The sequence below is a fragment of the Euprymna scolopes genome, chromosome 45 (assembly GCF_053919585.1).
Source record: "Euprymna scolopes isolate OS-2025 chromosome 45, ASM5391958v1, whole genome shotgun sequence".
NCBI classification, from domain to species: domain Eukaryota; kingdom Metazoa; phylum Mollusca; class Cephalopoda; order Sepiida; family Sepiolidae; genus Euprymna; species Euprymna scolopes.
The window spans coordinates 35,545,316-35,557,734 of NC_136526.1; the positions used below are offsets into that span (position 1 = coordinate 35,545,316).

Here is a 12,419-nt window from a genome sequence, read left to right on the forward strand (position 1 = left end):
TTAACTTAAATAGGGATGTTATAATAAAATTGTGGGGTCTGCGTTTGCGCCTGGCCTCCATAGAATGGAAATAGGCACAAACTTTAATAAAGACTTTTCATATCTATCTGCGTAACTATACTTTGATAATTATGTTTCAGTTTGAAGAAATATGGTATAATAAAATTATGGGATGTTCGTTCGCGTCTGACCTCCATAGAATGGAAATATGTCACAAATTTTAACAAGGTTTTTTTAATATAGATCCACTGAATATTGTGATAAGTGTTTCAGTGTGAACAGGTATGGCATAATAAATTATGGCGTTTATCTATTTCATTTTTACTTTCATCATATTTTGCTTTGGTTTTGATACGCCCAAATTCGAAGCTATCTCATTACAACCCTTCCTTTTCATAACCTATCATACTTTCATAAATCAGAGTCCATTTTCTGTAGGCTGTTTTTGAACCCAATCAACGACGGATACTTTTGCTAGTATATATATATATATATATATATATATATATATATATATATATATACATATATACATATATATATGTGTGTGTGTGTGTGTGTGTGTGTGTGTGTGTGTGTGTGTGTGTGTTTGTAGGTACGTACGCAAAGCACGCACTAATGAAGTACGAAGAAAAATATATTATTACTCTTTGGCTGCAACAATATTAATAATTCTTTATTTGAAAACAACACAAAAACAAGTAACAAATGCAACATTGACAGTAAACCATGCATTTTGTAATAGCATTAATCCCACGAGATTACGCCCATTATCGCGTGAAATCCTACTGTACCTGTCGAAATCTATAGTTCTTGGCTAATCCTCAGAAATCCGTTTAAAGATGTATTACTATTCTGTGTGTTTTTGCTTCTTTTTTTATCATGTTTGCCTCGTTTTGAGAATAGAAAAATGCTTATAAATTCGTATTTGAAAACTGAAAAGATACTTGAAGACGAGCGACATCATTGGACGTGTTCGGGAAGAACCAGCAAAAGATCCGTGTTGCAGCGAAAGAGAGTTTGCAGAGGATAAGCGGCATAAATTATTAACCAAAATCGAGCGATATTAATACTAAAGTACAAAACATGAAAGGTATGTGGAAATATTGTTAACATTTTTTGCTTATGCATGTATATATATATATATATATATATATATATATAATACTTGTTTATTGTTATATAAACATGCTCACATCCCGCTGCTACAAATAGCCACTTGTTTCAATCAAACAACAGATATCATCAGGCAGTATTATCAGCTCTTTTTATTGAGCACTATCTAACAACCTCGTTGAATTCATTAGTCCATTACTTTTGAATATAAAACAAACCCCGAGTATATATATATATATATATATATATATATATATATATATATATATATATATATATATATATATATATATATATATATATATATATATATATACACGTGGTGTCTTACGTAAGTTTCCAGACATTTTGTTCCGGGCATTTTAAATTGTTGTCCTCTTGGAAATTCAGTATGTCATTGCTATACATCTCACCAGATAATTGACCAATTTTTCTAGTTTCAGGTTCAAATGAACAGCTACAGCAGAAATTGGAATACACCCTACTATAGACCGATAGTTACAGCTGGTGGCTTTCAAAAATGCAATCTGGACGTAAGGATACTTTAGAAAAAGTATATGCGATAAAATCTTGTTTTAAACTCGGAGAAACGCCATAAAAATCTATGGAATGCTTTAGAATGCTTTTAGACCATCTTGCATAAATCTCGTGTTTGTTTTTGAGTGGCATAAGAGATTCAAGGAAAGTAGGGAGTGGGTAAGGGATGATAAGAGGTGTGAGAGGGGTAAGGAAGATAAAAATGAATTCCATGGATAATGACTGTCGACTGTCGTGTGTCTATAAAGACAATAAGTGTACAGTGTTGGAATTGTATACACAATTATTGGTGCGGAACTGAAGATACGGAAGATTTGCACGAAGTTTGTTCCAAGAGAGAAGATGAGAAAATAAGTCGTTGTTATGATAGCAGGGAGATGGTCAAGCTAATCTATCCTGATTCCGCAGTTCTTGATGCTCTGGTTACTTGCAATGAAAGCTGGATCTACTACTATGACCCAGAGACGAAGAGACGGAGTTCTAGATGGAAGCTTGCTGGCTCTCTTAAACCCAAGAAGGCAAGACAAGGCAAATCTACCTCAAAACTTCTAATGATTACTTTTTTAGGGAGCACGGGCATGATCTACATACACTGATTTTCGACAGGACAGACAATCAACAAAAAATACTATGTTGCGGTTTTAAGGAAGTTCAGGAAGAGATTCCGTCGAAAGAGATCAGCACTCAAGTCGGGTCACCAGGACTATGCACCGGTCCACAACTCAACCATTGTCACCAACTATTTGATAAATATGGGAATTAAGACAGTTCGTCATCTTCCCTATAAGTCCAGATCTTGTCTTCTGTGACTTTTGGTTATTCCTTAAACTGAATTAACACCCTAGAAAATGTCGTATGAGACAATTGAGATGAAAAAGGCTGGGACGGAGTTCATTGATACGCTCACACAAGAGTATTTCCATGAGGCCTTCCAGAAGTTGTTGGAATGCTATAATAAGTGCATTGCAGCCGGGGAAGATTACTTTGAAAGGGGCAATAGTTTCATGTGTGTACTATTAATAGAATAGCCATACTAAAAAATTCTGAAAACTTATTGAACAAAGCTCGTGCATGTATATATGCATAACTTTATATATCTATCGTCTATACTATTATAAATTCGTTTTTCTTTTGTGTGTATCGATATTCATATTAAAAACCCTTTTTTCTATTTATTTAAAAAGAAAATACAATTTTCTTCTATATGGGTTGTGGAATTGCATTCACAAGCAAAAGATCTAGATAATTTTCATATTCTTTTAAACATTCATTTTAATTAATTCCCTATTAGTTTTTTCGGTTTTCTTATGGGATGATCATCTTTAGTTAACTATTACGTGTAATTATATTCATGCAGATATTCTACATGATTTATACTTGCATAATATTTGTGTAAAATCTTTACAGTAGACAAAAAATTGTTTCCATATATATTTATGTATACGTATATATTTTTGTTTAATCTATTAGTCTATCTATCTATATATCTATAAAAGTGAAAGCGTCTGTGTATCTGTGTATATTTCCCTACGCAATAACTCTATCATTTTTCAGTCTACAGACTCTAAATTTGATATACAGGGTACTGAGATTTGGAAAAATCGATGTGATCGGTTTTCGGACGGAAATTTGGCTGTTAAGGGGTCAAAGTTCAACGATTTGACCTTTGAGAACTCTACCAAACTCCTCTGACAATTTTGGGTCTAAAGACTTGAAATTTTAGATATAGGTTCCTTTGACATGAATATAACTTAATAACTGCATTTGAGCCCAAAACAATAAATTTTAAGAGGTGATAATAGGGGTCAAAGTTTTTTTAAAATTACCTCTGCGGTCTCTTCCAAGTCACGCAGACAATTTCTGGTCTAAATATTTGAAATTTTACATAAACAGTATTCAGAGAAAGGGCAAGCTTTTTCATCGGTTTGGGTCGAAAATTTTTAGTTACCAATATATAAATGTATGTATGCATGTTTGTATGTCTGCCCAACACTTTCGACAGAGGTGACGGATTTTCTCAAGATCAGTATCGTTTTGGAGATCGATCCTTCAGACGACAAATATCGAAAAATTGGCTAAAACATTAATATCTTCACCTTAAACTGGGCACTTTTCTACAGGAGGGGTCGCTTTTTTCGCCGATATTTTTTCAAGTCATCCTCTCCTTTCGATTGTCTAGCCTAAATTTAAAAAAATGTCGCTTCCGGTTTGGCGGTGATCGTTACAGCATAGACGTCAGGTTTTACCCCGTTCTTTTCGTCCTTTTCGGTACGGGTTCGAGCCTGCCTTCCTACTACCACTTTTTGTTTTTTTGCTCAACATATACATCCAAACACCCGAACAACGCCAGGCTGAAATGATAGTATATCTGTAAAAGTGAACGTGTCTGTGTATCTGTTTGTCTGGTTAATTTTTTTAAACTTTCACCCCTTATTATGACCCCTTAAAATCTATTGTTTGGCGCTCAAATCAAGTTCTTATGTTAGATCCATGTCCAAGGAACCTATATCTAAAATTTCAAGTGTTTAGACCAAAAATTGTCAGAGGAGTTTGGTAGAGTTCTCAAAGGTCAAATTGTTGAACATTGACACCTTAGCAGCCAAATTTCTGGCCGAAAACCGATCACATCGATTTTTACAAATCTCAGTACCCTGTATATAAAATTTTGAGTCTGTAGACTAAAAATTAACAGAGTTATTGCATAGGGAAATGTACACACACACAGACACACAGACACGTTCACTTTTATATATAACTACTTCATTTATTCACATAAATTTAATATACGAAAGTATAGATTTATGCGTAAACTTTAAGTATTTACTTCAAAAGTGCTCAATACGTAGGTAGAGCTAGTTAGTAATTTATAAAATATATATGGCGATTAAGCTACACTGAATATTCTGCGTTTCATCCAACTAAAGGATTCGTCAGGCTTATGCGCATAAACCTGACGAATCCTATAGTTGGATGAAACGCAGAATATTCAGTGTAGCTTAATCGCCATATATATTTTATAAATTACTATATATATATATATATATATATATATATATATATATATATATATATATATATATATATATATAATTTATGCGTATTTATATATGAATACATAACTATATATGGAGAGATAAAAAGAGTTCCTTTGTCGTCAATTGCGTTCTACCTTGTTTTTCCAAATGGTTTTTCGAAATTTCAATTATTATTTTCCGGTTGCTTACACTGAGGATTAAATCTCAAATCATCAGGAGAATATCACTTTTACAACTGATTTTTTTATGTACTCAGCGCTGCGGAAAAATACAGTGTCGAATTACTTAGGACCTCTATCTTGTCATGGCTTACGGGACGGCAGCATGCTACGCCCATAAAGTAAAAAAAAGACAAGTGAAGTATGCATGGTCCCCTGTGAGTGCACAGTGAACGAGGCATAACAAAATGACTAAGTTCAGCATTTTCCCCTACCCTATTTAGCACCAAAAGACCCCAGGGGACGTCAAATCCTGGTGAAAATTAACAAATGGAGCAGTTTCAGGCTTTAACATATGTACATTTGAATTCTGCACCAAGCAAAAAAAGAAATGACTAATTCCATCATTTGCTCCAACCCCATTTAGCCCCAAATGTACCCAAGGCCTGAACTTATTTAAATTTGAGTTCAGCACCATGCAAAACGGTTAAATAGACATGCACAGTAAATTTTGGACAAATATGGTAAAATAGCTCCAAAAATGAAGTGTTTTTATTTGCCCTAAAAGAGCCCCTGGGGTACACCCAAGAGTTACCGTGAAGTATAGACAAACAGAATTATATACAAATCAGTCAGTTACAACTGTTTAGACAGTTTTATAAAAATCCAAGGCATCATTTTTTTTTTAAATAAGTACAAAAGTGCCACTTTTAGCCGTTTTAACTCGAAAGGCATCCCTATTGGAGCAACCGAAGTTTTCCTGGAAAATCCGTTCTGTTACTTTTTCGCTCATATGTTAAATGTTTGTGCAAAATTAAAAAAAAATTTCAAGGGGTAGTTATTGAGTAAAGTGGACAGACGAACGGACGAACGGACAAGGGTGAAATAAGGTTCCGTTCGAAATTCCGTCCAGGTTCTGGAGTTGGCCAGAAACATTCCCGAATTAGACACGATACACCTGAAGAGGGCCATCAGTTACATCGGACGAAACGTTGTGAAATGATACTCATGATGAAACCAGTAGTCTGAAGAATCCTTACTTTTAATCACCTTTCAACGAGAAAGATATCTCATTAGCGGGGCTTGACTGACATACTGAACTTACATTTAACTCATACTCAGCATTTCCCTAATGGTCCATGTGTTATATTATGGCGCACCACGCTCCATAAAAGGGGGATGTTATATCATCTTGTACCAAAAAATCACCAAAACTGCGTATTTTGTATAATCGTCTAAATGCGTACTTGGGACGAGGGGTTCATCCTGATGTGTATACGTGTCACTGAATGTTTATTGTTGGTGATTCTTCACTGTTTGAACCTAGCTTATGTTGTTGCTGTCTATTTATGATATATTCATATCTAATTGTTCATATGCGTGTGTGTGTGTGTGTGTGTGTGTGTGTGTGTGTGTGTGTGTGTGTGTGTGTGTGTGTGTGTGTGTGTGTGTGAGTGATACATATATTTTGGACATACCTTAAAACTTCATGCGTCGTTGATCTTGTCCACCTGGAATTTATCTTGTCCTTGGAGGGGAAACTGGGACCTGTTTGGACGAATATTCATTCACTTACAAGAACGCTGGTTGGTTTTCTATAGTTTTTATTCACTTTCCAGGTGTTGATCGCAGACGAATGGAAAGTGAATATCTTTACTTGTGTAGTTACTTCTAGGTCTCTGTTTTCATTCATGTCAGCTCCCACCCCCAATGAAGGGTGGAGGCAACCTGTTAAACCGTCCGCTCTTCTTTACGTCCAAATTCCAACTCACTGATCTCCAGCTAACCTGATCACGTAACTCACACGCAGGTCCGATCAGCTGACCATTTCTTCCGGTAAATTTGTCTACAATATGATTTACCATATTTTGACAGATCTTATAGATATTCTTCATATTCAGCTCACGTCCATCTATCCAGTTAGATAGATAGATAGATAGATAGATAGATAGATAGGTCGAGGTGGATAAATACAGAAATAGATAACTAAATAGATAGCTCGACACTTTCTTGTGTTCGACCTATTACATAACACATATCTATATCAGTCCTATAAAATCTTTTAGTTGCCTTTTCTTTACTTTCCTTGCGCTGATTTTAGCCTTAGGTCAACACTTATCTGAAAAGTCACCCTTTCTAGTCGATGTGCTAGCAATCGTATCTTTTACGTAACCATCCGCATCATACTACGTGTCACGATAGCAGAGTCAGAAATTTCGTGAAAACTATTGAATAATTCCACCTGCTATCTTTCGAAGCTTATAACTCCTCGGAAAATGTAATTCAACCCCTAATTTTTTTCAATTAAAGGAGCAAGGAACAAGGTTTCATTAAAAAAAAAGAAAAAGAAAACAACGTGTTCTTTTAAAAAAAAAGGTTTTAAACTTCGGACTTTACAGTTAAATTTCTAAAAAAAACACTACTTTTTTGTTTTAAATTTGAATATATTATTTATTGACCTTTTCTCTTCAATTTGTGATATATAAAACTTTGGTACATAAATTAATTATTTACTTTTTAATAGACATTTGAAAATGAGGGGGCGCGTGAATTAAAAAAAAAAACATTTGTCTAAAATATTATATTCGGTTTATTGGAAAGAGCATAAAATTTCACATTGACCCTGAAAATATCGTAAAAATAGAATCAATAGAAAAATTTTGATACACCTAGTGTCACGATATTGCTTTCCATCAATAGGACGTTAGTCTCATCGTGTGAATTCTCGTGTTTATGTCAACACTTATGCATTGGAAAATCGGAATGCCCTGCTACTGAATTGTTATCCGAATCGATGGATTCCTTCAGAGTGATCAATGCAATTTTCCGAAATCCATGGTGATTTCCTGCGGCTCGATAGATGCTGCTGCTGCACAGACGTGCTCAGCCTGTATCTTTCTGAGCTCGTCATCTGTTCTCTAATTCTGTAAGAGACAAGACCAGTTTTTTTTTCCGAGTACCATATAATATCATTTTTATATATAAATATATATTTTATATATAAAATCTTTTCGAATTACCACATAATATTATTTTTATATATAAATGTATATATCTATGATATAAAGCTGAATGTGTGTGTGTGTGTGCGTGTGTGTGTGTGTGTGTGTTAAGGAATAAACAACGCTTAAAACTCGGAAGATGAGACCTTGAAGAGAATCGGCAAAATTGTGCTGTGCTATTGTAAAGCAGACACAGTGTGTTTAGATAATTATACATACAACAAAAGGAACACTCAGATTTAAAAGATAACCGTAACAACAAATGAAAGAAAAAAACGAGATTTGAGTAGGTTTATATACATAATGACGATCACAATACATCTCTTTATACATACATACGCGAATATATGTCTACACACAGAGACACACACATTTATATATTATAGTTTTAAAGGTTTTAAAGAAACTTCCAAGACTACAAACACACACACACACACACACACACACACACACACACACACACACACACACACACACACACACAAATACAACACACAAACACACAAACACACACACACATATATATATATATACTAGCATGGAGATGTAATAGCATTTGGAGATGTATGTTGAGCAAAAAAAAAAAAAAAGAAAGAAAAAAGTGGTAAATTTTTAAACTTTGACCCCCTATCATGAGTTCTTAATATTTATTGTTTTGGGCTCAAATGCAGTTATCAGGTTATATCCATGTCCAAGGAACTGATATCTAAAATTTCAAGTGTTTAGACCCAAAATTGCTGGAGGATTTTTGTAGAGTTCTCAAAGGTCAAATCGTTGAACTTTGACCCCTTAATCGCCAAATTTCTGGCCGAAAACGGATCACATCGATTTTCCCAAATCTCAGTAGCCTGCATATTAAATTTTGAGTCTATAGGCTAAACATTGGCAGAGTTATTGCGTAGGGAAATGTACACACACAGACACACAGATACACAGACAGACAGATAGACACTTTCACTTATACACATATATATATATATATATATATATATATATATATATATATATATATATATATATATATATATGTTTTATTTTTTTTATTACCGTTTTATCTGTTTGGTTACATATGTTTCGGATGTTGGACCATGTTTACGATCAAACAGCCTCGTCAAACCTTACAGAAATGGTTGTTAGTATTTGAAAGAAGTGTTTTAGAAAAAATACAAGAAAAAAACATGGTAAACATGGTCCGACATCCGAAACATATGTAACCAAACCGATAAAACGGTAATAAAAAATAAAACACATTTCTGCTCTTCAATAGTATTGAGCACTTTCTTCAGGATTTTACTAATTACCAGTTTTACCAAATATATATATATATATATATATATATATATATATATATATATATATATATATATATATATATGTGTGTGTGTGTGTGTGTGTGTATACATATATATATGTATGTGTGTACTGTGTGTATATATATGTGTGTGTGTGTGTGTGTGTGTGTGTGTGTGTGTGTATATATGTATATATATTTGTGTGTGTATATATCCGTATGTAAGAGGTAGGGGATGAATGTCTGGCATACCGTAGTATGCCCCATCCACAGTTAGAACAAAATGAAGAACAACAAACATAAGCATTAATCTCATAACTTTTCGTACTTTATTTTACAGCCTTCAACTGTTTCGTGTGGCTGCTCTTTGCCGGTTTCATTTTGATGGAGAATGTGTTCGCTTCTTCGCTGACCTTAACGACACGAGCTAGATACGACGAAGTACGCAAGGAAAACAAGCACTTGGTAACAACCTATCTATACTGCTATAAATTCGTTTTTCTTTTGTGTGTATTGATATTCATATTAAAAACCCTCTTTTCTATTTATTTAAAAAGAAAATATAATTTTCTTATATATGGGTTGTGTAATTGCATTCACTAGCAAAAGATCCTCTTAATTTGCATATTCTTTTAAACATTTATTTTAATTCATTTCCTATTAGTTTTTTCGGTTTTCTTGTAGGATGATCATCCTTAGTTAACTACTAGCATGGGTGTCCGGCGTTACCCGGGTGTTTGGAGGTGTATGCTGAGCAAAAAAAAAAAAAAACGGTCAATTTTTTTTTAACTTTGACCCCTATTATGACCCCTTAAACCTTATTGTTTGGAGCTTACATTGAGTTATTAAGTCAGATCCATGTCGAAGGAACCTATATTTAAAATTTCAAATGTTTAGACCCAAAATTGTCGGAGGAGTTTGGTAGAGTTCTCAAAGGTCAAATCGTTTGACTTTGACCCCTTAACAGCCAAATTTCTGGCCGAAAACAGATCACATAGATTTTCCCAAATCTCAGTACCCCGTATATTAAATTTTGAGCCTGTAGACTTAAAATTGACAGAGTTATTGCGAAGGAAAATGTACACAGACACACAGACAAACGGACACACACACACAGACACGTTCACTTTTATAGGTATACTAGCATTTCAGACCGGCGTTGCCCGGGTGTTTGGATGTGTATGTCGAGCAAAAAAAAAGTGGTAGTAGGAAGGCAGGCTCGAACCCGTACCGTAAAGGAGGAAAAGAACGGGGTAAAACCTAACGTTTATGCTGTTACGACCACCGCCAAACCGGAAGGACATTTTTAAAATTAGGGCTAGACAATCGAAAGGAGAGGATATCTTTAAAAAAATATCGGCGAAAAAAGTGACCCGGCCCTGCCCTGTAGAAAAGTGCCTAGTTGAAGGGGAAGATATTAATGTTTTTAGCCAATTTTTCGATATTTGTCGTATGAAAGGTCGAACTTCAAAACGATACTGATCTTGGTAAAATCCGTCGCCTTTATTGGAAGTTTAAGGCTGACATACAAACAAACATACATACATACATACATACATACATGCATACATTTATATATTGGTAACTAAAAATTTTCGACCTAAACTGATGAAAAAGCTTGCCCTATCCCTGAATACCCTTTATGTAAAATTACAAATATTTAGACCAAAAATTGTCTGAGTAATTTGGAAGAGACCGCAGACGTCAATTTTTTAAAACTTTGTACCCCTATTATTACCCCTTAAAATTTATTATTTTAGGCTCAAATCAAGTTATTAAGTTAGATCCATGTCCAAGGAACCTATATCTAAAATTTCAAATGCGTAGACCCAAAATTGTCGAGGGAGTTTGGTTGAGTTCTCAAAGGTCAAATCGTTGAACTTTGACCCCTTAATCGACAAATGTCTGGCCGAAAACCGATCAGAAAGATTTTACCAAATCTCAGTACCCTGTATATCAAATTTCGAGTCTGTAGACTAAAAATTAACAGAGTTATTGCGTAGGGAAATGTACACAGACACACACACACACATACACGTTCACTTATATATATATATATATATATATATATATATATATATATATAGATAGATAGATAGATATAGATATATAGATAGATAGATAGATTACGTGTAATTATATTCATGCAGATATTCTACTTTATTTATACTTGCATAATATTTGCGCAAAAAGTTTATAATAAACATAAAATTGTTTCCATATATGTTTATGTATACGTATATATTTTTGTTTAATCTATCTATCTATCTATCTATCTATCTATTTATCTATCTATCTATACATCTATCTATCTATGTATATATCTATAAAAATGAATGTGTGTGTGTGTGTGTGTGTGTGTGTGTGTGTGTGTGTGTGTGTGTGTGTGTGTGTGTGAGTGTGTGTGCATACATTTTCCAATGAATAACTGTCAATTTTCAATCTACAGATTCGAAATTTGATATACAGGGTACTGAGATTTGGGAAAATCTATGTTATCGGTTTTCGGCCAGAAATTTGGTTGTTAAGGGGTCAACGTTCAATAATTTGACCTTTGAGAACTCTACCAAACTCCACTCAAAACACCCGGGCAACGCCAGGCTGAAATGCCAGTCTATCTATCTATCTATCTATCTATCTATCTATCTATAAAAGTGAACGTGTTTCTGTTTCTGTGTGTCTGTCTGTCTGTGTTTCTGTGTACATTTTCCTTCGCAATAACTCTGTTAATTTTCTGTCTACAGACTCGAAATTTAATATACAGGGTACTGAGATTTGGGAAAATCGATGTGATCGGTTTTCGGCCAGAAATTTGGCTGTTAAGGGGTCAAAGTTCAACGATTTGACCTTTGAGAACTCTACCAAACTCCTCCAATAATTTGTTGTCTAAAAACTTGAAATTTTAAATATAGGTTCCTTGGACATGGATCTAACTTAATAACTTAGTTTTAGCCCAAAACAATAAATGTTAGGGGTCAAATTAAAAAAAATTGACCGTTTTATTTTATTTTATTTTATTCATTTATTTATTATTATTTTTTTTTTTTTTTTGCTTAGCATATACCTCCAAACACCCGGGCAATGCCGGGCACCCATACTAGTATATCTATAAAAGTGATCGTGTCTTTGTGTCTGTGTGTTGCGTGTCTGTGTACATTTACCACACAATGACTCTGTCGATTTTAATATACAGGATACTGAGATTTGGGTATATCTTTTTATCTGTTTTCGGCCAGAAATTTGGCTGTTAAGGGGTCAACGATTTAACCTTTGAGAACTC

The 12,419-nt window shown here is 34.1% G+C and overlaps 1 long non-coding RNA gene across 1 annotated transcript in view; it reads left to right on the top strand.

The window, feature by feature from the left end:
- The first annotated feature begins 889 nt into the window (after positions 1-889).
- The window catches only part of LOC145269423 (uncharacterized), a 19,062-nt gene continuing 7,532 nt past the window's right edge, over positions 890-12,419 (top strand). Inside the window, exons 1-2 of the long non-coding RNA XR_013865048.1 lie at positions 890-1,093; positions 9,480-9,604. This is a non-coding gene — a long non-coding RNA (uncharacterized LOC145269423). The remainder of the gene's footprint in view (positions 1,094-9,479; positions 9,605-12,419) is intronic.